Source organism: Lissotriton vulgaris, chromosome 5 (genome assembly GCF_964263255.1).
Source record: "Lissotriton vulgaris chromosome 5, aLisVul1.2, whole genome shotgun sequence".
NCBI lineage: Eukaryota > Metazoa > Chordata > Amphibia > Caudata > Salamandridae > Lissotriton > Lissotriton vulgaris.
In genome coordinates, this window is record NC_141693.1 from 1,464,330,125 (window position 1) to 1,464,355,761 (window position 25,637).

The window sequence follows — 25,637 nt, forward strand, 5'->3', positions numbered from 1 at the left end:
ACCCTACTTAGACCAGGGAGTCAGTGGGGTTTCTCCAGCCTGGATGCTCAATGCAGCTGGGCTGGAGAAAACCTGAGATGGTCGGCCAAACACACAGGAGCACTTATGGAGAGAAGCGTACATAGCACCCCTCCTCTCCCCTCCCATGCCTAGGCCCCTCCCCTCGCTACAGCGCTGGCTAAGAGCCGGCAAATGTAAACTAAAACGATGCAAGAACATAATTTTATTTTACATTTGCTGGCTCTGAGCCAGGCAGTGGGGCGACCCACAGCTATTTATCTTCCAATAATTGTACGAACAATTGTGAAACCCCGTCCTTCATCTGTACAGAAATTTATAAAGTACAGAAACATACCCTTTCAAGGATTCCCTGGCTCCTTACCTTCATTAACACATCCTCTAAACCAATGTTGTAAAACAACAAATTATTGCTACAGCTCTCTATTGCTTTAACATCAGGCAATTTATTGAAACTACTTAAAAAATAGAAACAGTTGATTTGAACTGATTTCTATAAAATAAAACATAAGTGGGGGATTCTGCAGATAGTATACTTTCTTGAAGTGCAGAGGATATCCGGAAGCACAACAGTTAGTCACTAGAAAAAAGGAAGGACACAGGAAGAATTAATGATCCAGCATAAAAGCACTGTTCAATTTGCATTAAAATAAGTGCAAACTGTATCTTTATGTCCAGTCCCAAGATCAAAGTGTTTAAACCTTAGAGCCAGTTAGGTGTCTCTTGCAGCAAAAGGAGTTGATTCTATGACTATTAGAAGTGAGGGTGTGTCTAGCTAGTCAGGGGATATTAACACCTATGAAACAGCAGACAGAGAAAACACACACACCAAACGCTGTCACACAAATAAGAAACAAAATAGCTAACTTCCCTCACAAATGCACATGCCACACACACACACTATTTGATGCAAATTGCAATCATATCTTACATTCCTGTAGTCCACTCAAACATAGGGAAGATTTTAACGCCATTTAGAAAAAGAAAACACAACACTTTGTTATGAACCCCAATGTACCCCAATATAGATACAGGCAGTTACATAGCCCTTTACCTACATCTGTCCTTCCATTGTTCTACATAACTGGTCTGGCGCTGACCTTTTACCTAGTTTGATGCTACATAAATGTTGTGTAGTTTTCTTTGAAAACTAGCTTCATTTATTTAGCATGAGGATTCTCAGTATCACAGCAGGATAACCATATTCTGCATAATAACTCTGTATAAAGGTCACCTCTATCGTCATCCTTGCCGGACATGCCCATTGTACACTTCTAGGTAGAACCCCTGAGGGTACCTTTCGGGTATATAAGCACTACATCTTGGCTGGGCAAACCAGAGGATAAAGACTTCCATGCTGACGCGAGGCGCTGAGGTCCCTGCATGCAGACACTCCAGCACGCAGTGGTCTGACATTCTTCGCGGGGTGTCCATCTCGAGACCAAGATGGGGTCCTTCGCTCTCCCACATCAGGTAATGGGGTTGGCTCTATCCTAAGGGCATTCTTGGCTATACACCTACATACATGCTAGGTACACTTAGGCACATCTAGTTAGGGTTGCATCGAGGGGTATGTATTATGATTGTAATGTATCAATATCCCTGCAAATATTCATTGTTTTAGCACTATGGTAGAATTCTACCTTTTCTTTGCTCTGCTGGTGCTCATAATCATATATATCTATTTCTGTCTAATCGTTGTTGCAGCACACATATTTTATACTAGAAAGATGTTGGTTCAATAAATGCTTATTAAAAATGTCCACACCATTTATTCGGTATAGCTCTGTGAGACCGAGTGAGCACGAGTGACTGAGCAAAAAGTACTCTACTGTTTCTATGATCCCTGTGGGATCAGGGTTGTCATGTTCAATAGTTGCCAGAAGCTATTCGCTCCTTGGTACGAGGGGCTGATAGTGGTACAGTAAGTTAACTGGACTAACAGATGAACATATCCTTTGGGGGTGTCTAGAATCAGTCTGGTACCAATCCCTTAGTTTATGTTGTCTAAACGCGCAGCTCCTATATAGATTTGTAGGCACTACACGACAACTTTTTGCATGTCCTGTACACACTTCCTAGGCACTTATGCATCTTCCTGTACCAAGCCCCTCCTACACAACTGCGCACACTGATCCATCACTTCCACACTAAGGAAAGGACACACAGAAGAAACAATGTTGGTCTTCCATAATTTTGTGTACAAATATTGTCAGTCTTTGATATTGTCGCTGTAGTTTTGTGATGTCATTTATATCATGGAATAAAATATTGCAGTTAAGAATATATATATTTGTTCTTAATTGTGAACATCATTGAATTTAATATTGAGCTGGTAATATTGCATATAATGTCATTCCAGATATGCTCTTTAAAGTAATTGGTAGTATAATTGTTTTATTCAATGTATAATTTTGCATGATAGGGCATTAAGGTGGGAAGTGTTTTTAATCTTTTTCGATGTGTATTTTTATTGTATTTTGTAATTTTTATTCAAATTGTACATATTGAATTTAGCTTATTCTAGTATAAATTTAAAAATTATTTTATATAATTTGTTCACTTTTTTATCGTATTTTATTTATATTTTTTTATCACCATAATAGCTTTATTTTGCAATTGCCATAAAAGCTAACACAATTACTTAAAACTTTGAAATCGTTCAATTATTAAATGCTTAAAAACATGAGATATAAGATAGTTAAAATACCCACAATTAAAACTAGCAGCATATAAGGAGAACATCACAATGTTGTTGGAATGCAAAGTTAAATTTCATCAAACAACTCCTATACTTATTATCTACCGTTGCACGTCCTTTAAGAAATTTAAAAAAATGCAACTTAAACACACAAGAATCATATGTGCTACGTAACAGACAACAGCAGGACAATCTTTTGTTGTTGTGTCTCCACATAAATGCAAAAAAACAGGAGACAGCAAAGACAATTGGTTGAGCTTTGTCTGCTGTGAATATCCTACTGGCAATTTTGTAGTCCATAATGCCCACATTTATTTATTTTTATTTATTTATGAATTTTGTAGAGCGCACGGCTACCCCCATCGGGGGTGTCCCGGCGCTGAGGCTGTCAGCAGGAGGAGGAGGATCTATCTAAATAGATGAAAATAGCCACGTTTTCAAACGGCTACGGAACAGTGCTTCGGATGGGGCAAATCTGAGGTCTAAAGGTAAGCTGTTCCAATGTTTGGCAGCAAGGACAGCAAAGGCTCTGCCACCCATTCTTGTGTGGCGGAAGCGTGGCACAAGCATGAGACGTAGGTTGTTGGAGCGTAAGTCTCTGACTGAGTGAGATAGTATCAATCTCTTTCTTAAATATTCTGGTCCGGTTCAGTTCAGAGCTCGGAAAGCAAGAATGAGCGTTTTAAACTTAATGCGGCTGGCTATAAGAAGCCAGTGAAGCTCTTTGCGAAACGCTGAGATCGGGTGTCGGATAGGGATATTGCCAATCAGTCTTGCTGCCGCATTTTGAACTACTTGAAGGCGTTCAATTTGATACAAAGGGGCCCCCGCGTATAGACTGTTGGCATAATCCAAATGGGAGGTTATTAAGGCCTGAGTAACTGTTCTGCGCTCGTCCATCGGCAAAAATGGGAAGATCTTTCTCATCATCTTTAATTTTCCAAAACAAGCAGCAGTAACCTTGTTAATTTGAGGGCTACAGGAGAGCGTATCATCGAACAGGAACCCCAAATTGCGGGCGGTGTACACCGAGATTGGGGGGGTTGAGTACCGTTGGCCACCATAGTGAGGGGGGTATGGTCATTTTTTGATTAAAAAACAGGACCTCCGTCTTGTCGGTGTTAAGACGAAGATGGTTCGAGGCCATCCAAGAACAGATTTCGCCCAGAAGTTGGCGAAAGCTAGAGAGGCTGGAGTCAGAGTGATCTCTAAAGGAGAATATCAGCTGTGTATCATCAGCATAAGAGATCACTCTGACCCCGCATGCCTCCACTACCTTGGCCAGAGGGGCCAGGTAGACATTGAAGAACAAAGGACTCAGGGCTGAGCCTTGCGGGACTCCACAGACAAGAGGTTTGCACCCCGATTTAAACGGTCTGAGAAGAACCCTCTGTGATCGTCCTTGGAGAAAAGAACTGATCCACGACAGGGCAGTGCCGCCCAGTCCAATCTGCTCCAGTCGATCTAAAAGTATTTTGTGGGACACCGTATCGAAAGCGGCGGATAGGTCGAGGAGAACCAACATGGCCTCCTCGCCCTTATCCACACATTCTCGAACAGTCTCCGATACTTCTAGCAGTGCGGTTTCCGTGCTAAAACCCGTGCGGAAACCGGACTGGGAGTCATGTAGTAGGGAATTGGTCTCTAGATATTCTGCAAGTTGCAATTGGACGGCCTTTTCCAAGACCTTCGCTGGTTTCGGAAGGAGAGAGATGGCAGATAATTACAGAATTGCGTGGGGTCCGCATCTGTTTTCTTCAGAATAGGCACAAGCAAAGCTTCTTTCCAGGCAGAGGGGAATTGGCCTAGATGTAAAGAGGCATTCCATATAGAAGTAAGTGGCTCTAACAGTAGGGTAGCCAAATCACTCATGATCTTAGGGGGGACCGGGTCCAAAGGAGAGCCTGATTTGCACTGTATAAGTAGTTTAAGTGCAAGGTCTGGGGTGAGGTCCTTAAATGCCACTAGGGCAGGAACAATGTCATGGCTGATTGAAACCGGGGAAAGGGAGTGATCAGATGCCACAACTGGAGGAAAGGAGGATGCGATTTTTTCAATTTTTTCCTGAAAGAAATTTGATAGTCCATTGCAAAGAGACTGGTTGGCTAGATTGTTAGGTGTCATTGCAGGAGGTTTGACAAAGTCTTTAACAATTTTAAACAATGTCTTTGCCGAGTTGTCTGCGTCTTTAATTTGCGAGGCAAAAAACTCTCTCATGGCCGATTTTTTTAGTTTGGTAAATTTCTTTAAGGCCGTTCTGTAAATAATTTTTGCCTCTGTATCATATGTTAATCTCCAGCTGCGTTCTAATTTTTTGCAGCAGCTTTTTTCTTCACGCAGGGCAGCTGAAAACCAAGGAGCAGAGGGGCGGGATCTCGCAGATGAAACAGGTAGAGATGGAGCATTATGACAACGGCAGGTTTAGACTTTCTCCTATGTACATATTACTGAGGAGAAATGTACAGGGCATGATCTACAGTTTCTTTGACCTCTGGGCAAAGCGGACAATTTAAGTCAAGTTCAGCACCGGTGAGGGGACGCCGTCACTTGCAGTAAATGATCAGAGCGGCAAGGTTCCAACTCGCAACTTAACGTAGAGTGTCTAAACAGCTGGAGGCTCAATTGTGTCCACATACATTGCCAAATTATGTCTTTTAATTCCAGAAAGGTAGAGGTGAGTGTGCCTACCCCCCCAGACCTGTGCAACCTACCATCTACATGTCTTCAATACCGGCCCTTGAGCATAGACTTGGATGTTTTTTTATTTAGATTGTGGTTCTTTTTTTTAATATATTTATTGACATTTGAAATTATTATTTTTAGAAAATGGTAATTTTGTGTGTGATTTTTTAAAAAGATATTTGAAAAATCAATTCACATTTCAGGTTATACATTTCTAAATATTTAAAAATGTTACTGTGCTTTGGTTTTTTAGAAGTTTTTCATAAAGAAATATTTATCAATGTATTACTTTTTGTATCATTTACTTATTTTTGTGCAATTTTTCTTTTTCTTTTTAGTTTTTTTTATACATGTCTGTCAGATAGTCTTAATGCTAATAAAGTGGGTTTTTTTGTGTTTCACTAGCAGATTCTTTTTTTTTCTAAATCCAACGTGGTTGAGTTTGGAGAGAGCATAGTAATTTTAGAACCCTCATCCCAAAGTTCAACACTTTTGCCAATGTGGTTTAGTTTGCATAGTAAATCTACCCCTCAGTGTCCAACACATTTCCACATTAGGTTACGTTTGGTGTGTCAACACTAAACCCAGCCCCCAAAGTACAACTCCTTTTCCAATGTGGCTACGTTTGGAGTGGGAATTGTGTAAATTATTCCCCAAAGTCCAACCTTTTATCAATTTGGTTAAGTTTGGAGTGGAAATAAAATAACCCCTTACCCAAAGTCTAACACTTTCCCCAAAGTGGTGGTAAATCTATCCCCCTGCCTCCAAAACGCCAATAATTCCCCCAGTGTAATTAAGTTTGGAGTGGGAATAGTAAATAAACCACTCTCCCCCCACACACACCCAATGCACAATATTTTTCCCAAAGTGTTTAGGTTTCGAGTGGGAATAGTAAGTCTAACCCCTCTGAAGTCCAACACTTTCCCCATGTAGTTAAGTCTTTAAATCTCTCCCCCACTCCCCTTAAAGGTCAACCACTTTCCCCAATGTGGTAAAGTTTGGAGTAAGAATAGTACATTCAGCCTCCCCAAAGATCAACATTTTCCTTAATGTGATTAAGTTGTAAACAGGAACAGAAAATGTAACCCACAAAAATTTAACTTTTTCCCAAAGTGGTTAGGTTTGAGTAGAAATAGCCAATCTAACCATCCAAATTCCAAGACTTTGGTCAATGTAGTTGTTTGTAGTTGAAATAGTAATTTCACCCTCACTCCTCCCCAAAGTCCAACATGTTTCCCAATGTGGTTATGTTTAGAGTGGGAATAATGAATCAACCCCCACCTTCCCCGAAACTCCAAAACGTACCCTAAATGTGGTTACGTTTGGAGTGAAAATAGTAAATCTAACCTTCTCAACAGTTTACTCAGTGTGGTTACGTATGAATTTGGAAAAGGTAATGTAACTTACAATATTTTTTTACATTTACGTTGGTTACTTTGCAGTTAAAATATTAATATTTAATTTAATCTGTTTATTGTAATACTTTTTAATTAAACATAAACCATATATTATTTCTAACACAAATTTGTATGGTCTGTAGTCATAAAAGAACATACATCTACTCATTTCATATATATTTTTGTTGACTTTTTGGAACACATTTACATTCATACTGTTGCTCACATTTTTTATACAACAAGTTTACATTTGTAATTTTATGTTTTCATATCTTTAATTTATCTGTATTACCAATCCTGTAAATAAACTATTTTTTATTTATTTTTCAGAATTATTTGACATAGAATTCCATTTATATAAATGGAGGTGGGTGAGTTAGCCAGATCCGACCACAACTCCCTGATCCTGGCTCTGGATGGGCCACATCTGCCCTTGCCCTGGCAAGCTGGGCACAGAGATAACGTGTGAGGCCCGCAGATGAGACGCAGACCCTGTGTTGAAATCAGAGACCTGCGCTAATTTGAACCACGTGTGGCATTCGGGAAACATTGGGACTCAACGCCCTCGTGACTAGGCATGGGCGGTATGGGCAGCTGCCCAGGGCCTCGCGCTCAGGGGGCCCCGCAGTTGCGGGGAATAAATGATAATGGAAACAGAAGCGCTGCGCGCGCACAGCACAGTGCTGCACTCTCGCGCTCCCGCAGGGCCCCAGGCAGTAAGACAGAGGCAGGAAGGGAACTAGTCCGTCACTAGTCTGCGCACGCACCCCACCCCACCACCTAGCTTAGTGGTGGTGACGTGCGCAGTACGCGGGCGGCAGGCCTTCTGGCCTTGCTTCTTGATTCATGCGGGTGACAGTGGGTCCCAGGGCCGTCAATCTGGTAGCGCGTGAAAGCGCTACCAATGACGGCCCTGGACATGATTTTTGGCCAGCCCCCGCTCTGCTGTGTGTGACGTGCAGCATGCACGCACGCCATATGTGAGGGGCAGGGTGGAGTCAGGACTCGGATCGGGCCGCGTGGGTAAGAGTCGGTTCGGGCCTCCTCGTTGAGTACGTTAAGGTAGGAGAAGACCTGCTCCACTCCTGCTAATATATTATAATAAATTATAAATACATACAAGATACTACTACATACTATGGTTCTTTAAGGACTTCCAACATGTTTTGTACTCTGGCTGTGTTAGGGATATATATCTTCACTGAATGCCATCGAAACCTACCGGTTTCAGTCATCATAGCTGCGCCTGTGGAAAAGCATGTGTTTGTCTGCATGTGTGATGGCTCACCTGTTTTCCATTCCCTCTCCTTTTTTTCCATGTTACTGATATCCACATTAGTTTGCTTCAGTGATGCCAAATAACTAAGATCAAAAGTCCTTCAAAGTCACTTTCTGTGATGTCACTTCTTGCGACGCAATATGCAATTAGAGGGGCCTCACATCTTCCCTTTCGCCCGGGGCCTCAGAAAGCCTAGGACCGGCCCTGACCGGACCTACTGGCCTGCTTGCCCTTGACAAGCGCTATTCCTGTCCTGCACTACAGAAGGGAATCCCCAAGATTATATCTGCATTGAGCTTGTGCCAGAGGGCCAAAAAGTGGCCTGCGTAAACACATTCAAAAGGAGTGACAGTTTTAAGCCAGGCTGCCGTAGGCCTACAGATTGAAATACAGGGGAGGCTTGCAATCAAGGGGGACAAATACCAGCATGAATTTGCTCACTCATGGGGGGTGACCTGAGGTGGTGCAACACATTCGTGAAGGCGCAGTAGCCGTGCAGTGAGGGGGGCCACCAGACCCGAATAGACTCCACCTTCAAGGTTACTATGTGGAACGTCAATGGCCTCCGTAATACCATTAAATGTACCGTAGTACTGCAATATCTACGAAGGCACGCCAAGGACTTGGTACTCATACAGGAGACTCATTTAAAAGACAACCAGTATAAGGTGCTCTGTAGGTTGTAATATACTCTCCAAGCCCATGCGGGTTTCACTTCAGGCTCATTTTAGCTTGGGCACACTTCTTAAAACATCAGTGCCCTTCTCCCCAGGTCGCACCTGGAACGACCAATTTGGCAGATATGTAGCACAAACTGGCACATGGGAAGGCTGCACTCTCAACATATGCTTGGTGTATGTGTCCCCAAAGCTCCACGCAAACACATTACCGGCACTCAGCGCCCTACTGCTTAGGATGCCTTCTTGCACCCAGAAATGGATAAGTATCTGGATCGCCACATGGCGCCTCCCCAGGCTCACTACAGGCCTTTATTGATGCAATGGGGCTAGTAGATTTGTGGCGCAACCACAATCCCAAAGCGGGGCAGTTTGCATATCTATCTGCTGTGCTTGGCAGCTGCTCCCGCCAGAAACATATTTTCACCCACCACTCTCACGCAAGCCTATTTCGCAACGCAATACATAAAGCGCGCTGCATCTCGGACCACTACCCAGTAAAGGTACTCCTGAAGGGCCCTCCCAGGGCTGACACCCTGCATCCCAAAATATAACCCAGGCACCTAAATGACAAAACATTCATAGACAAGTCAAGGGAATTGACAGATCAATATTTGCAGGAGAATGAGGGGACGGGTCACTGTGACGTTATCCTTTGGGAAGCCTTTAAGACGGTAATACGGGCCATGCTCAAGCTTTCATAGGCAGGAAAAAGAGGGAACAAAGATTGTGATGCAAAGAGCTTGAAAAGAAAGGAGATCACTCTACTAGAGGCTCGAGTGCCACAATAGGGAACGCCTCTCCCCCCCCCCCCCCGAAACCCTGAAGTCACCAACTCCGCCTTAAACAGCAGGATCAGGGGGACCTTGCTAAAAACAATGCGCAGGCATGTGCTAGTGTCACAGCGTAGACTCTATGATGTTGGGGATAAAGCAAACAACCTGATAACCTGGCTAGAAAAGAAGTATGAGGGGAAAAACTGTGTCCTAGAAATCCACGATCCTGATGGGACTACACACAACATGGGCGGCCATAGCAGAGGCTTTTTCAGTTTATTACAAAACAGTCTATACGTCTACTCCTGATAGGACTGGTGATGATTGGACTGGCCTCCTTAGGGATCTCTCCCTCCCTACTCTGTCTGCTAAAGATAGGGGTGATTTGGAGCGATACTTGATATTAGAAGACATAGAGGGCACCATCTGAGATTTACAATCAGGGAACGCTACGGGCCCAAATGTTCTGCCAGTGGAACTAGACAAAAGCACCACGGACAAAGTAGCAAAGCCAATGCTAAATATGTTCCGGCCAGCCAGGATGGAGGGTTGCTTGCTGAAAACCATTGTGGTTATCCCAAAGAAAGGCAAACCTCCTGAGCACTGCAGTTTATAAAGGCCTATATCGCTTCTGAATCTAGAGGCCTAGGTGCTGGTGAAGGCCTTGCAAAACTGGCTAAGGACAGTGATATCCTCTGTGGTCCATCCCGACCAATGAGGATTCATGCCCCACAGAAGCACCCAATTAAATATCAGGCGCCTATATGGGGTGCTACACATGGCCGTAGCCCAACGAATGGAGAAGGCCAGGTTACTCTCACTGGAAGCTTGAAATGCATTCATAGCATTAAGTGGCCCTATCTTCGCTGCCTTGATTAAATTAGGATTTGGGATGCAATTTTGTGAGTGGCTTAGACCCCTCTACTGAGACCCGATAGCTAGAGTGCAGGTCAATGCCACATTGTCAAGTTTATTTACCTTGTACAACGGCACAAGGCAGGGATGTCCACTGTCTCCAATGATATTTACGCTGGCGCTTCAGCCTCTAGCAGCCTCTAGCAGCCTGGGTCCGGCAGGCCCCCCTTTTACAGGGCACTGCAAGAGAGTGAGACTGGGAAGAACGAATCACCCTATGTGCCGAAGACATTTCGCTATATGCCGCGCAGTCCCACCTGATTATAGATAGGCTATTAGATGTCTTCCAGCTGTTTAGCAGCTACTCTGGATTTCAAATTTTATGAAAGTGCATTGTCGATGGTAACCCCCAAATTCCTAACTTGAGTGGCTGGTGTAGGGAGATCACCTAAGATAGGCGGCCAGTGGGAAGAACTCCACAAATCTTTGAGAGTTGAAATGAATTGGGATATGTCCCTAATTTTTCCACTCACTGTAAATATTTTTACTCGATCATCGAGGTGTACAGCCCTGACTGTGAAAGATGGGTTAAAGTATTTGGGCTTCCATATAGTGAGGAATTGTGATGAATTTGGGAATTTGCTCCCACAGTTGGATAAACTGAGGAACGATGTGGCCGACTGGAGGAGGCTCCCTGTGTCCCTAATGGGTAGGGCTGTCCTCTTTAAGATGATGATGTTTCCGCAATTGCTCTATATCATGCAGAACACTCCCTACAAAATATCATTAGACTTTTTCCAGAAGGTTGACAATGAACTGCGCAAACTCCTGTGGGAAGAGGTAGTTTATGAATAGCACAACGTAAGCTCCAGAGGAGAGTATGTGAAGAGGGCCTGGCGGTCCTGGACATCCGGAAATATTATTGGGCAGCCCAATTAATTACTATCAATGACTAAGGGGCAGATCTACAAGAAAGTGCCACAGCGCGGCACCATAAGCCCTTTGGCTGCGCGCACGCTGCAGCACTTTCAGAGCACAGGAATGCGACATATCTACAATGATATGTTGCATTCCTGTGCTCTCCCCTGCGCTGGCGCAGAAACAGCTGCCATGCGCCGGAGCAGGCACTCTTGCACCATGGTGCAAGTATGCCTGCGCCATGGGGAGATTGCTTTTGTGAAGGAAGGGGCCCCTTCCTGCACAAAAACAATCACTGCAGGCATTTTCCTCTTTCAATGCGTGCTGTAGAATGCAGCACGTATTGAAAGAGGAAAGCAAACTAGGAAAAATGAAAACATGTCTCCTCGTTTCTCATGGCTATGCCACCCCTATGGTGGGGCAGCAAACTGACGCATTTCCAGGTTTACGATTTCTCGTAAATCTGGAAATGCATCAGTGGACATGGGTGTAGCATGGGAACACCCACAGCAACACCCATGTCCCGCCCCTAACACGCAAAGTGTTGCGTGAACAGGGGCGATATTTACAAGCACAGGTTAAGTCACGCAGGGTGACTTTACCTGTGCTTGTATTTGTAAATATCCCCTAGCAGGCTGCGCCACCGGTGCGTCACGTAACGTGATGCACCGGCGGTGCATGGGGCTTGTAAATCTGCCCCTAGGTGTTTATGAATAGAGATGAACCAGCATACTGGGTGGATCGGCAGGCAATGAGAAGTGGAGACTACCCAGCAATATTTTACCAAAAGAATCAGGAAAGAAAACTAGCAACTCACACACAGATGTTGGTCCAAGCATGACAAGAAGCCACTAGACTTATGGGGTAGGAAGGTAGGCTAACAGAAAGAACTCGCTATGGGGCAGCGATCTGATGCTGGAGGTGGGGAACTTAAAGGGATTTCACAAGTGAGGCCTGCTTGGCATTGACTACCTTAGGGATATCTGGAGAGGCCAGGCACTTATTTCATTTGAAGACATCAGATTGCAGTTACTGAGAGGTTTTGATATGTGCAGTTGGGGCACATGCTGCAGCGACATGTCTTAGAAGAGGAGCAACTGCCAGAATGAACGCCCTTGGATGACATTGTACTGATAAACCTTATGATAGACAAGGTCACCTCCCTAACATATAGGAAGCTTGTGAACAATTCTCCGAACCCTTTGGGAACCCTGAGGGACACATGGGAGGCGGACTTGGGACTACTAGAAGTGGATGACTGGGTGGAGGCAATCCAGAGCCATAGAGAAGTAGCTATTCAAGACCACTTCCGCCTGATACAGCCGAGGATCCTACACAGATCTTATTCCTTCAGAACACTCATACACTGGCTTGGGCGATGCTCCACAGACCTGTGCTAGAGCATGTGGCGCCTTAGGCTCTTTTTTTCACATACGATTGGCTTGTCCCAAATCCAAAAATACTGAAGGGAGGTAGTGCAGGTCATGGCAAGAGTCACGGGGCTAGACTTCCCATTGGAGGTACAGTGGCATATCCTATGTGTGATGGTAGAGGAGGTATGGCCCAAATACCACAAAATATGGCTGATGTTGGCAGCAGGAGTGGCAAAAAGGAACATAGCGAGGGCTTGGGGAGCAGATCGTCCTCCAAGTGTGGTAAACTGGGAAACATACCTAGATTGGTTGCAATAAATTGGTTATGCTGAGCATGGAATAGAGTTTATTGCATGACTCGTCTAGAGGATACGAGTCAAAACGTTATGCAAATCCGGTTACTATATGGTATGTTATAGTTTAAATAGACATGGAAGACGGGAATTGGAAAGTCTTCTGGTGCCATGTAAATAACTCCCTATTTACTAATTAAGATTATCATGTAGATTGGTATAAGTATTCACACTGGTGAATTTACAAAGCTGGTCGGATGTTAGAATTATAACATTTACTCCACTCAAAGATGGCCGCGAGAATGTGGGTGTGATTCCTCTGTTTATTTTGATTATTTGTCACATGTAACTTTATTTATTGTTTGTGCACACTCACTGAAATTACCCGTGACCAAGGCGAGTGCTTCGCTGAAACGCGTTGGGGTTTTTTCCTTTGTCCGTATTCACTATGCAGCAATTGAAATAATAAACTTATTTGGAAAGCGCAAAGAGTGACTGGAGTGATCTACTTTCTATCGAAGAAGAGTGCATTTGCGTAGTGGTGGCTACGCGCTGTGAACAGGAATTTAGACACAGGGTTACCTCTGCCCCTGAAATGCACCACTGTCCTGGTGTCCCGGCGACTGTGCGGAGGATGTGAACTCTATATCTCAAAGTGCCGCCGGTTGACCGCGTTGTGTTTGCCAAGATTTGACGAGTCTTACGACCGAGAACGCCTCTTTGCCATGTCAACACCGGAACCGGGATTCCTTCCACTGTAAGCACCAGAGCAACGAGGAGACGTTTGTACTCCCGTACGCTACCGTGTTTCGTAGGTGGTGAGTCATGTGATATTTGATTCTGGAACTTGTTTTCATGGGGAGTTGACTAATTACGTGCATAACTTCTAATCCGTCCTGGAGAGACGTTTGTAAGGGCGGGCACACTCGTCAAACCCTGTCGGAATTTTCTGACTCGGCAATTAAAGTATACAACGCGATTTTCCCATGCCCGATTCCCAGTGGAGTTACATGCTGGGGTCAGGGAGCGTGGGTCTTTGATAGCGATCACTCATTACGAACAAGACATTGCGCTAATCCAAACCTGAATAAATCAGTGCATGCAGGAGGGGAGCATCCCCTGTGAATCGGAGCAATGGATGATGATTCAGAAGCACGCAGAAGACTGAGGGCACAATCCATGTTTGTGCAAACCGAGAGTGGCTCTGCCAGTACAGAATCGCTTTCATCTGGGACAGTGATTCTAAACAAATACCTGAAACTCGAGAAACTAATCAGGAAGGAGATATCATGGTGGTGGGAAGCGATCACCCTCGAAAAATATCAAGAGGAGAAAAGAATCCCAAGGGGATTGAGGATTCTGATTGCCCCTTCACATGAAGAGCCTGATATAGAGCTGGCTGAAGAATGGGCCGAAAACTTGATGGATTGCTCTAATAGAATGCTTTCTATTTTAATCAAACACGCATGGAAAGATAGACTGACATTGTTGAAACAGATCTCGGATCTTAAGGACGAATTAATGAAGGAAGATACAACTGAAAACTTTACCAAGAAACTGTAGGAAATAACTAAAAAAATGACCAAGCACGAGGATGAAATCGTGGCCAAAAAAGAGACACAATTCCTCAGAGATAAAATCGACTATCAGGGAGGTCGAGTCTTCACTTTCAGCCGCAAATATGACAATATCAAGAGAAAAGGTGTGCAAGCGAATATTGACACAGTGAGTGCGGCGGCAATATCCGAGGAAGAAGTAGTAGAAAGTGATGTATCTGAGGACAGCCAAGTGCAAGCAACTAAAAGTACAAGCAAGGCTTCAAATTTTTGGGTGGAATTCAAAATGATGAACCAGACATCCCAACAACAGAACTGGCAAATAGACAGAGGTCGGGGGCAAGGAAGAGGATACAAAGGAAGAGGCAGAGGAAGAGGAAATCTTGGAGGAGGAACGCCAAAGGCCAACAGTCAGTCAGGAGGGGCGGCTGGTGTAAGCGGAAACACAACAACCCCAATGGGAGTGGAAACACGGGGTCAGAAGAAAACAAGAGGAAAATGAATCGGCGGAATGTGGTAAATTTATCCTCTCATATACTTTCTAATATAGAACATGATGTACTGCAATATCGTCTCTCCTTTTGCCCCACCGCCAATTTTAATTACTCCCAGGAACGTATAGACCTGTTCTAATTTACAAGAAAATTGCGATTGCATAAATGGAACAAACTTAAGGTCAAGAATGCTGCTATAGGTGTTTCCAGCACTGAACCAGCATGTGAGACCATTGAAGAGGTTGAAACATTAATTGCAATGAAGGATTTGGAGTTCGGTACACCGGTGAATACTCCAAATGATGCAGTATCTTTGGGCTTTAAAACAGATCTTAACTGGCCCAACTCGTTTAAGCCCAAATCCACCTTTAATCCAACGTTGCCTGCTTGCAGTATCGATACATTCGAATCATTGATCATCAATGACTTTAAAGACTTGGCCAAAAAGAAATGTTGGTCGAATGACAATTTGAGCAAATCGGAAAGACTAGCCATGAAGTCATTAGAGAATGACTCCACAATTGTCATTCGCCAATCGGACAAAGGGGGGAATGTGGTTTTAATGGATGTAGAGGATTACATCAGGGAGGGCATGAGACAATTGAATGTTACGGATTGTTATGAAGTCTCTTCCCTACAGACCATTGAAAAATGCAACAGTACTTATTGTGAGATGTTAAATGATTGGCGCCTAAGTGGCATCATAGAATGGAATGAGTACGCATTTCTTTTAAACCGCAACCCCAAAGTAGCAGTGTTGTATCTACTGCCCAAGCTACATAAGAATTCCACCAATCCCCCGGGCAGGCCCATTGTGTCTTCGATAGGTTCTCTGTTAGAGAACATGTCGAGATATATTGATTTTTTTCTTCGCCCTTATGTTGAGAAAATACCTTCCTATCTTAAAGATAGCAGGGATTTTATCAATAAGCTGACAGATTTTGTGTGGCATGACAATTACATACTCATCACACTTGATGTATGCAGTCTTTATACATCAATTAGACACCAAGATGGCATCAAGGCTTGTCGCAAATTCCTGAGTACCCGATCAATCTCGTATCTTAGCCATACTGAGATGATCGTTCAAATGATGAGGTTTTGTTTGGAGCAAAACTTTTTTGTCTTTAATGATGTGCATTATAGACAACGACAGGGTACAGCGATGGGAACTTGTTTTGCTCCCAGCTTTGCCAATCTATTCATGGGAAGCTGGGAGCAGCAAGTAGAGAAGACCCACCCGATGTACCGCAGCCACGTGAGAATGCGGCTGAGGTACATTGACGATCTGTTTATCATCTGGGAGGGCTCACAGATTGAAGCGGAGGGCTTCATCGCTGACCTCAACAGGAATGATCTCAAACTTACCTTTGAGGGCCAGATGAATACTCACACCATGGTATTCCTTGATCTAGCTGTCAAAGTATATACTCTTTTAAATTCTAATAAACTTATTGAACAGAAAAAAAAGGGCGATAAGTTAACCACCAGATTATATCGTAAGGAAACTGCCGGTAATACACTGCTGCATGCGGAGAGTGGACATCCCAAAGCCCTGATCCGGAGCATTCCGTTTGGTGAGTTCCTCCGGGCTCGGAGGAACTGCAGTACGGATCATGACTTTTTGATTGAGAGTGAATGCATGAAAGAGCGCTTCGCTGAGAGGGGATATCAATTCTCTATCATAGAAGCAGCATTTAATAAAGCCAGGAAGATCAGCCACTCCTCACTCTTGGTTGCTGACAATAAATCGATACCAGCAGAGAAGGATGTGATAAGATTTATATCCACCTTCCACTCCAGATCTTGGCAGGTACAGAGCAGTCTCAAACGCTACTGGAATGTCCTCAAGACTGAACCCACTTTGATGGATGCGTTGGGTGACAATCCAAATATGACCTACAGGAAGGCCCACTCACTTAAAGACAAACTGAGCAAGAATGAGGTGAGCACCAGTACAGCAAGAAGTAGTGACATTCAAGGCTTCTATACTTGCATGAAATGCAAAGCATGCAAGTATAGTAATAATGTCAAAAAAGTATTTTTCCCTGTGGAAGCTGTAGAAAAGACCATCAGTAAACATTTGACTTGCTTATCCGAATACTGCATTTATGTTTTGGTGTGCCTGTGTTCTAGGAAGTACGTTGGGAGCACGATGTTCCCAGCGAAGAAACGTGTCTTAGAGCACATGAGAGCAATTGATAATAAAGATCAAACCTCACCGGTTGCTCGTCACTTCGAAGAACTTCACAGGAGCAACAGAAATCTGCTCAAGTTCTTCGTAATTGATAAACTCCCAAACATGAACAGAGGAGGTGATAAGATTCGGAAGCTGAGACAAATGGAGAATAGATACATTCTCGAGCTGGATACCCTAATACCCAGAGGCCTTAATTCGGAGGAAGAAATGAAATGGCACTTAGGAGATTGATCAGAATGATGAAATTAGGATGCTATACACAAGGATATCTGAGTTGATAATCAAGCAGGGTTTGTTTACAAGATTGAATATGCCACACTGGCATATTGTCAGTTGTCATGATGTACTTATACCCAAGGTCAACCTAGTGCTTCTCTGTATATTTTAAACTGTTTAATTTTATGTTACACATTCTATTTTAATTCACTACTATTGAAGACTCAGGACCCACTAAGGGCCAGAAGTGGTGCATATTAGAACGCATTACTATCTTTATCTGATTGGCCCTCCCCATTTCTCTTAATTTTAGGATACGGGAGTGTAGCGGTTCACGGGACACGAATCCCACGGGGGCTATGAGAATGGATTACTATATTTTCTGGACTTTATTTTGGAACTCTCACTTGGGAATGTACAATATATCCCGTCAATATGTTTTGTGACAATATAAAACATGAAGTAATGTTAATAATTGGAACGTTGCCCACTGGGGAAATGTCATTTTGGTTGCAATAAATTGGTTATGCTGAGCATGGATTAGAGTTTATTGCATGACTCGTCTAGAGGATACGAGTCAAAACGTTATGCAAATCCGGTTACTATATGGTATGTTATAGTTTAAATAGACATGGAAGTCGGGATTTGGAAAGTCTTCTGGTGCCATGTAAATAACTCCCCATTTACTAATTAAGATTATCATGTAGATTGGTATAAGTATTCACACTGGTGAATTTACAAAGCTGGTCGGATGTTAGAATTATAAGATTTACTCCACTCAAAGATGGCCGCGAGAATATGGGCGTGAGTCCTCTGTTTATTTTGATTATTTGTCACATGTAACTTTATTTATTGTTTGTGCACACTCACTGAAATTACCCGTGACCAAGGCGAGTGCTTCGCCGAAACGCGTTGGGGTTTTTTCCTTTGTCCGTATTCACTATGGAGCAATTGAAATAATAAACTTATTTGGAAAGCACAAAGAGTGACTGGAGTGATCTACTTCCTATCGAAGAAGAGTGCATTTGCGTAGCGGTGGCTACGCGCTGTGAACAGAAATTTAGACACATGGTTACCTCTGCCCCTGAAATGCACCGCTGTCCTGGTGTCCCGGCGACTGTGCGGAGGATGTGAACTTTATATATATTACCTACTGGCGGCCGCCAGTAGGTAGTTATAGTTAGGATTTTTTTCAATGCAAAATCTCAAAATTCTATTGTGAATAACTTTGGCGCCGGTTGACGAATCTGCCTGGGGATTCGTCAAGTGGGGGCCGAGATAAAAGGGGGGGTCCCAAAACGTGTTTTCCCTATGTTAATTTCCATAGGGCAGTCAACCTCACTTTTAGCCCGAACGGCTGAATGGATTTCCACCAAACTTGGCAAAATTGTAGGGACTAGTAGCCCGATGTGCCTTTGCTATGTCTCAAGATATGTGCTCCAGTGGTTTTTACGAAAATTAACTTTGAAAAAATATGTATTGGGCTACATTGGGCTATATATATGTTAGAGCCCAAATGTAGCCCAATGTAGCCCAAAGATGGCCACCAGAGACAAAAAAAAACAAATGTAGCCCAAATATCAGCCAGATGTAGCCCAACTATAGCCCAATGACAGAATGTACCAGAGTGTTCTAAAGAACACCTAGAGCGCTAACAGTCTTACTTATGACAAAAGTATGGCACACCTGAAGTCATCTTGATTGGAATAAAGTGTTAACACTTTAAACATTTAATTTGCAAAGGAACAAATTGAGGGGGTTCATTTTGCCATAGAAATTATGATTAGTGCTGAAGAAAGAAACATTAGGGCACATTTTGAGTGACTTCTCAAATCCGCTTATATTTCATTAAAAAAATTCTGATATGCAGTCTCCCAAGATGGCCACCAGAGACAAAAGAGCCCAAATGTAGCCCAAATATCAGCCAGATGTAGCCCAACTATAGCCCAATGACAGAATGTCCCAGAGTGTTCTAAAGAACAACTAGAACGCTAACAGTCTTAAAAATCTTAAAAATCTTAAAAAGTCTTAAAAATATTTATTTTTCAGAAAATTACACATTCACTGGATGATGTCATCAGTGATGTCATTTGAGATGTCATCAGTGATGTCATGAATGATGTAATATGTGACGTCATCAGCAGTGCATTGCACGCGCAAGTTATAGTGAGTCCAACTAACTATAACGTGGGAATTTCAATGGTTTTATGCGAGTAAAATTTCCACCTAACTATAACTGGTGTGAAACCTATGGTTTTGTCAGTGAATATATATATATATATATATATATATATATATATATATATATATATATATATATATATATATATATATATATATAGTCAAGCATAATATTGCTGAAAATCATTATATATATGATGATTTTATATCTCTCTATATAATGATTCTTAGCATTATTATGATCGACTATAGTTTTGTTGTAATGGATTTGGTAATGTTTATGTTTCATTGTGTAAATATTTTGTATTTAGTTTTGGTTTATAAATATCATGATCTTTCAGATTTGATTATAGTTATATTTTTGTGGTCAATATTTGTGTTCTGTTTGTTTTATGTTTACAATGGTGACATTTGTGTTATTGGTTTATTATTACGTTTGAATGTTGATATTATATATCACAATATTATGTAATAAAAGCGTAACAATAACCCAAACACAATACTCTCATAGACACAATTCACAAAAAACACACACGGCTTACTTCCCTCACAAATGCACACCTCTCTCCTATGTATACTCTCTTAAGACATACATGCACATTCCTGTACTCTTCTCCTACCACAACACATACACTCAACTATCACCCCTTCCCAGAAATCGACAATCACACTCAGATTGCTGAAATTCGTACACCGGACTGAGAATCAAGGAAATTCCATATTTATTCTCTCATGCGGTTCATAGTTAAATCTTAGCCCAGTAAACAAATATTGACTATTAAATATAATGCAGTGTATCATGAACGCTGAATACAAATGCAATAGGTAGCATAACTATGGATGGCCACGAAACAGAGAGTCACGATGAGGGATGAGTAAAGTAGGCATCCTTTTCACATAATACCACCGCAGAGGATTCAGGGTCTAAATATATGCCCATTGGAGCCAACTCTGATACCAGTAGTGATAAAGATGCGCCAAATGAACATCACCAATGGCAGAATATGCTCTAGGACAGTCAGCCTGTCTCTACTCCTTTTGCAGTATGTCCAGTATGAATTCTATGCCTCGTGACTGCCTGTTAATGCACTATGCAGCCATAGCCTAGTCTTAAAATGTGACTGCTCATCATAACACCTTACTAATGTATCAGTGAGCGGCTCCAATCCATTATTTACTTATTCAAGGCACCAGTAGCAGTGTTTTTTCTAAGTAAACTCTGAAGAACATTATAAAATATGAAAGTATTCTTTAAAAATAAAAAAGGTTACGGTTTCTCACTCATGTATGTGAACATAAAATAATATTGAGGTCTCATCCTTGTTAAGAATAAAAAAGCACATTGAGCCAGACTGATAATGACACCCAGTTGTGTCCATTGCTCTATTCCCTTGTATCAAAAGTTGATAACATTACCAACCTTCCTGTGATTTCTTCATTTCAAAACAACCAGACTCTCTCACAATAGCATCAACAACATTATCGCCTGCACAAATTAGGCCCCTTAGAGACCCTCTTTCCATGCAGTTCTCCTGTGATATATTCACATACAAAGAATAGTGGGTGAGTGTCTCATGCTCAACAAGGGAAGGTTTTAAGTCATGCAATACTTATCTCTGAAATAATTTATGAAAATTTACAATCCATGTTGAGAGCTCACTGGTTAAATGCAACACTTCAGAATATACATTGGCAAGGAAAACCAGTTGACTCCTCAACATTATGCTCCAACACTGATGGGGCTATTCACATGTGAGTAAGTTACATGTGTAAGCTTAGTCTTACACTTTTCATTAGCTTTATTACTTGGGGATATTCGCCACGTGTGAGTGTTTAGTTACTCAAAAGTGTTGCCTTACATGTGCCCACTCTCTGCAACAGGTAGTAAAACCACATTTATGAGTGTAAGCTTCTCCTGCCTAAAAGAAGAAGTATTAAATCCAGCACAACAAACCGCCATCCACTGATACTGCAACACCCTCAAATAGAAAATAATGGAGACAGGGACTTAAAATAGAACCCAATAAGAAATAATGGTACATTAAATTCATGTATTTCGACTTTAAAACAATGAAAATAAGCAACTGTACTGTGCCAAAACCCAGTGAAAATCATATAAGTCTGGTATCCACATACTTTAGAGTGTTACGAGGGGAACAGTCGAATAACCGCGGTCTGAACCACGAGTGTTCCAACACCTCAAGCTAAACCATGCTTGCTTTACCACGCAAATGCCTTAACCATGCATGTGCACGGAAGTTAGAAGACCTCGCTGGGAGATATCTGCGGTGAGGTAAGTGGGATGTGAAAACTGAATCTGCTAAGTTGCCTGCCCCATTCCAGCATCAAGCTCCGTGACAAAGGGCAGGTGATCTGTATCTCCATCCCGCAAGCTATATAAACATTCTGCGTTCCTACTCTGTGAAGGGAGTGTCCACGTCCTATAAAGGATGCTGCGTGCTCCTTGCAATTTGAACAGTCTCCCATTACCTACCTCCAGTGGGTCATGGACACTTTTCCATCTCTAGAGATTCCTGTGTAAGATTAGTAAACCTCTGTTTCTTCACTCCCAGTGGTTTGGTCTCCCATTTTTTAACGTATTTGGAGGAAGCTGTGAACTTGGGTGTTTCCTACACCACTGGGTGGTCTGCTTCTAAGATCCCCTGGTTCTACAGTTGGCGCCCAACGTTGGGTTCCATCTGAGACTCTGTGGTCTCAGCTTGATGACCCGGAGAGAAAAGGAAGATCGGTAACTGAGGAGTGCACCTGCCGAAAGCAGACTTGAGTCTCCGCAGCCAACGTTGCCTGGATTTTCTTCCCTCGACAGTGTCCTTGACTACAGTGGCCCCAGTCCCTGACAGGAACCCATTCTGGTCCGTCTAGCCTGTCTGGAGAATAAGGAGGAGACCCACCCGGGTGTGGAGAAACACATTGGGTATTCTGGTATGGTCGCTTTAAGCGACATAAAAAGAATTCTTATATACTGATTCAGTTACGCATGCATGTGTCTGTTTTTCTGTTTTATGGTTTCTGATTCGATCTTTGCAAAGACCGAAGGACAGGTAATGTGTTCCTGATTGGGAACTGTCTGGTTTCTGAGAGAAATATTATTTAATTACAGTGAACATGCCTGTCTTTAGTAAGTTTTGTAAACTCTGTTGTTGTTGCTCCAACAGTCATGATGTGTTAGAAAAAAGTCAGCCAGCCCCTCCAGAGGGGACCCCTAATAAAGAGATGTACATCAAATATGGAATTTCCGGTATAATTTATACTAAATTATGGCGGAAATACACAAAAAATAATGCTGAGTTACAGTGGCCAGAATTTGGTTCTCTTGAGGTACATAAACTTACATATTTGGAAGAGCAGTTGCATAGACGGAAGGTGTGAATGAGTAAGTTTGATTCCTTTGGTCTATGGCGGAAAGAAATTAATGAAAGAAAGAGAAGAGCTCAAGCTAGAGAGAATAAGACACTCAGAAAAACTGCTCAACAGGAAATGGCAGCCCTTAGAGGGCGAGAAATAGAGAGAAATATAGAAGGGTGTGATAGAGAACACCGACTTAACACAACAGGACAGTACCCCTTACTGCCCCCAAAAATTGGCGAAGATGATGCTATGTTGCTTTTTAGACCTCCCGCTTATCATGAGACACAGCAATTAATACAGCATCAGCCAGCACCTGCCCAGAACAACCCCATTTCTGACGCCCGGACTACACCGGCTCAGGTGGAGGGACCTGACCCAGACACTGAAACCCCCGCCCCTGTAGTTATTCCTAAAATTGTGAAGAAATATGACTAAAAGAGACTCCGAAAGGGGGTTCGAGATTCAGACAGCAGTTAAGATTCTGTTCCGGGGGAGTATAAAAGGTCACATTCTCCTAGACTCAGGGATGAGGAAAAGAAAAAATAGATCGCATAGCTTACAAACTAATTACAGACTGTGCCTCCCCTTCAGACATCCACGCCGCAGCGGAGGGTCAGGTACATTCGATAAGATAGAGCTATTTTTTTTAGAAAGAATGGCTTACCACCTTATGGCCAAATAGGAGGACCAAAGGGTGGAAGTACTGCTTGATTTCTGGAAAATATATAGGCGCTTGCATGATGGTAAATCTACAGAAGATGACAGAGATGCAATACTAGCAATGATAAAAAATACTCTGCATTCCAATAGTCAGACAGAGAGTATTGTTTAGATGCCAGTCAAAGAGGCTACCCCTATCTATGTCCCTCCGCGGGGTACTAGAACAGTCCTGAATAACCCAGAAGACCCGAATGCCGTTCCAGATTAATGTTTAGCTTTGTATATACTCCTTGGATAAAGGCTGAAATGTTACAGTTATGAAAAGATATACTGGACATCAGAAAGAATCCTACAGGATTCTATGAGAATGTCCAGCAGATACTGAACACTTATACCTTGACCCTAATTGACATCACTCAATTTTTTGGTCTTATATTGCCAGCCGAGCTTTGGAAACTGCTCAGATATGTTAACGATAAGGCAGCTTTCCATGGTACATGGGAAAACCTGGAAACAAGGGAAAAAGAGAGAAAACCTGGTGAAAAGCCACATGAAGATATATTAGCAGTGCCGAAAAGACTGTTAGCCAAACTAAAAACTCTAGCTCCAGAGAGAAAGGTAGATTGGACCCTTCTCAATGCTTGCAAAGAGAATACTGATGAATCAGCCTCTGATTATTTCACTAGACTAGTAAAGGCATATACCGATTTCAGTGGTCAGGATGTAGCGACCGAAACTAGCTGCCACTTACTAATCCAAACTTTTGTTAAAGGGCTCTTACAAGCAGAGGGGAACGGGCTTATGGCCAGTGAAAGTAGTTGACCAGCGGCAACACCAGCGACAATACTAACTATGAGCCAATACAAAAACGTAGAAGAAGAAAAGGAAATTAAGAAAAAGAAGTTGAAGGAGCAAGTATTGCTTAGCCAGCTAGGAACCCACATCGACCCCCGTGGTCAAAACAATGCCCATCAGCAAACTGTCAAGTTTTCCCAGCAGGCCCAGAGGCCTCCAGCACCAAACCAGCAACTCTATAGGCCGGGCCCACAACCCTATGATATTTGCGCTTACTGTAAAAAACCAGCACATTGGAAGAATGATTGTACAATATTAGCAGCCAACATTGTCGCTGGGAAAACGCAACCGCGACAGTCCAACACCGTCTCCCGACCTCAATATCAATATAGTTGCAACAGGTTTGCTAATAATTCAGAACACCAGACTACCCTTCAGGATTATGCCGAAGACGATACTGAGATGAACCCAGTATATTGGTCAGCCTAGGGAGGTCAGGGATGGGGGAAGAAACTAGTGGAGGTACCTGTAGATCAACAGGGACCCTATGTTATAGCATGGGCGGCTGGCGCTAAAGGATGTTTCCTTGTGGATACAAGAGCATCCTGCAGCACCTTGACCGCCCCACAGATTCCGAGGGCTCCTCCATCCGGCAAACTAATTACATCGACTGGGTTCGATGGTAAGCCCTCTGTGAACCCCCTTTCCAAACCTACGCCATTCTCTATCAACGGTGCTGACACTTCTGCAACATTCTTGCTATCACCAGATTGTCCTGAGAATCTCATGGGATTGGATCTGTTAAAACATTACCGTGCCACTATCAGTGGAGTGGTGTGGCTCACTGGTTAGAGGCGGCAGACCCGTAAGCAGAGAACGGCCCGGGACCAGGGTTCAATCCCCGACGTGGCAGGGTCGTGGACCAGGGTCAAACGGACTCGATAATTCTCACCTCGGTGCCTACTCTAACCAGGGAACACACTCGGCAACTCTGGGCATTAAGCTTGCCTCATCTCTACAACGGCCCCCCACAGACGCCGGGGATGCCTGGTTTCACCTTGGAGATACCCAGAAAGGGACCATCTCACAGGGAAAACCAGGACGGGTTCCCCAGCGGTCTTCGGCGCCAGGATACTCCTTGGAGTCACAGTGCGCCTTACAAGTACACCCACATTTACATTTACATTTACTATCAGA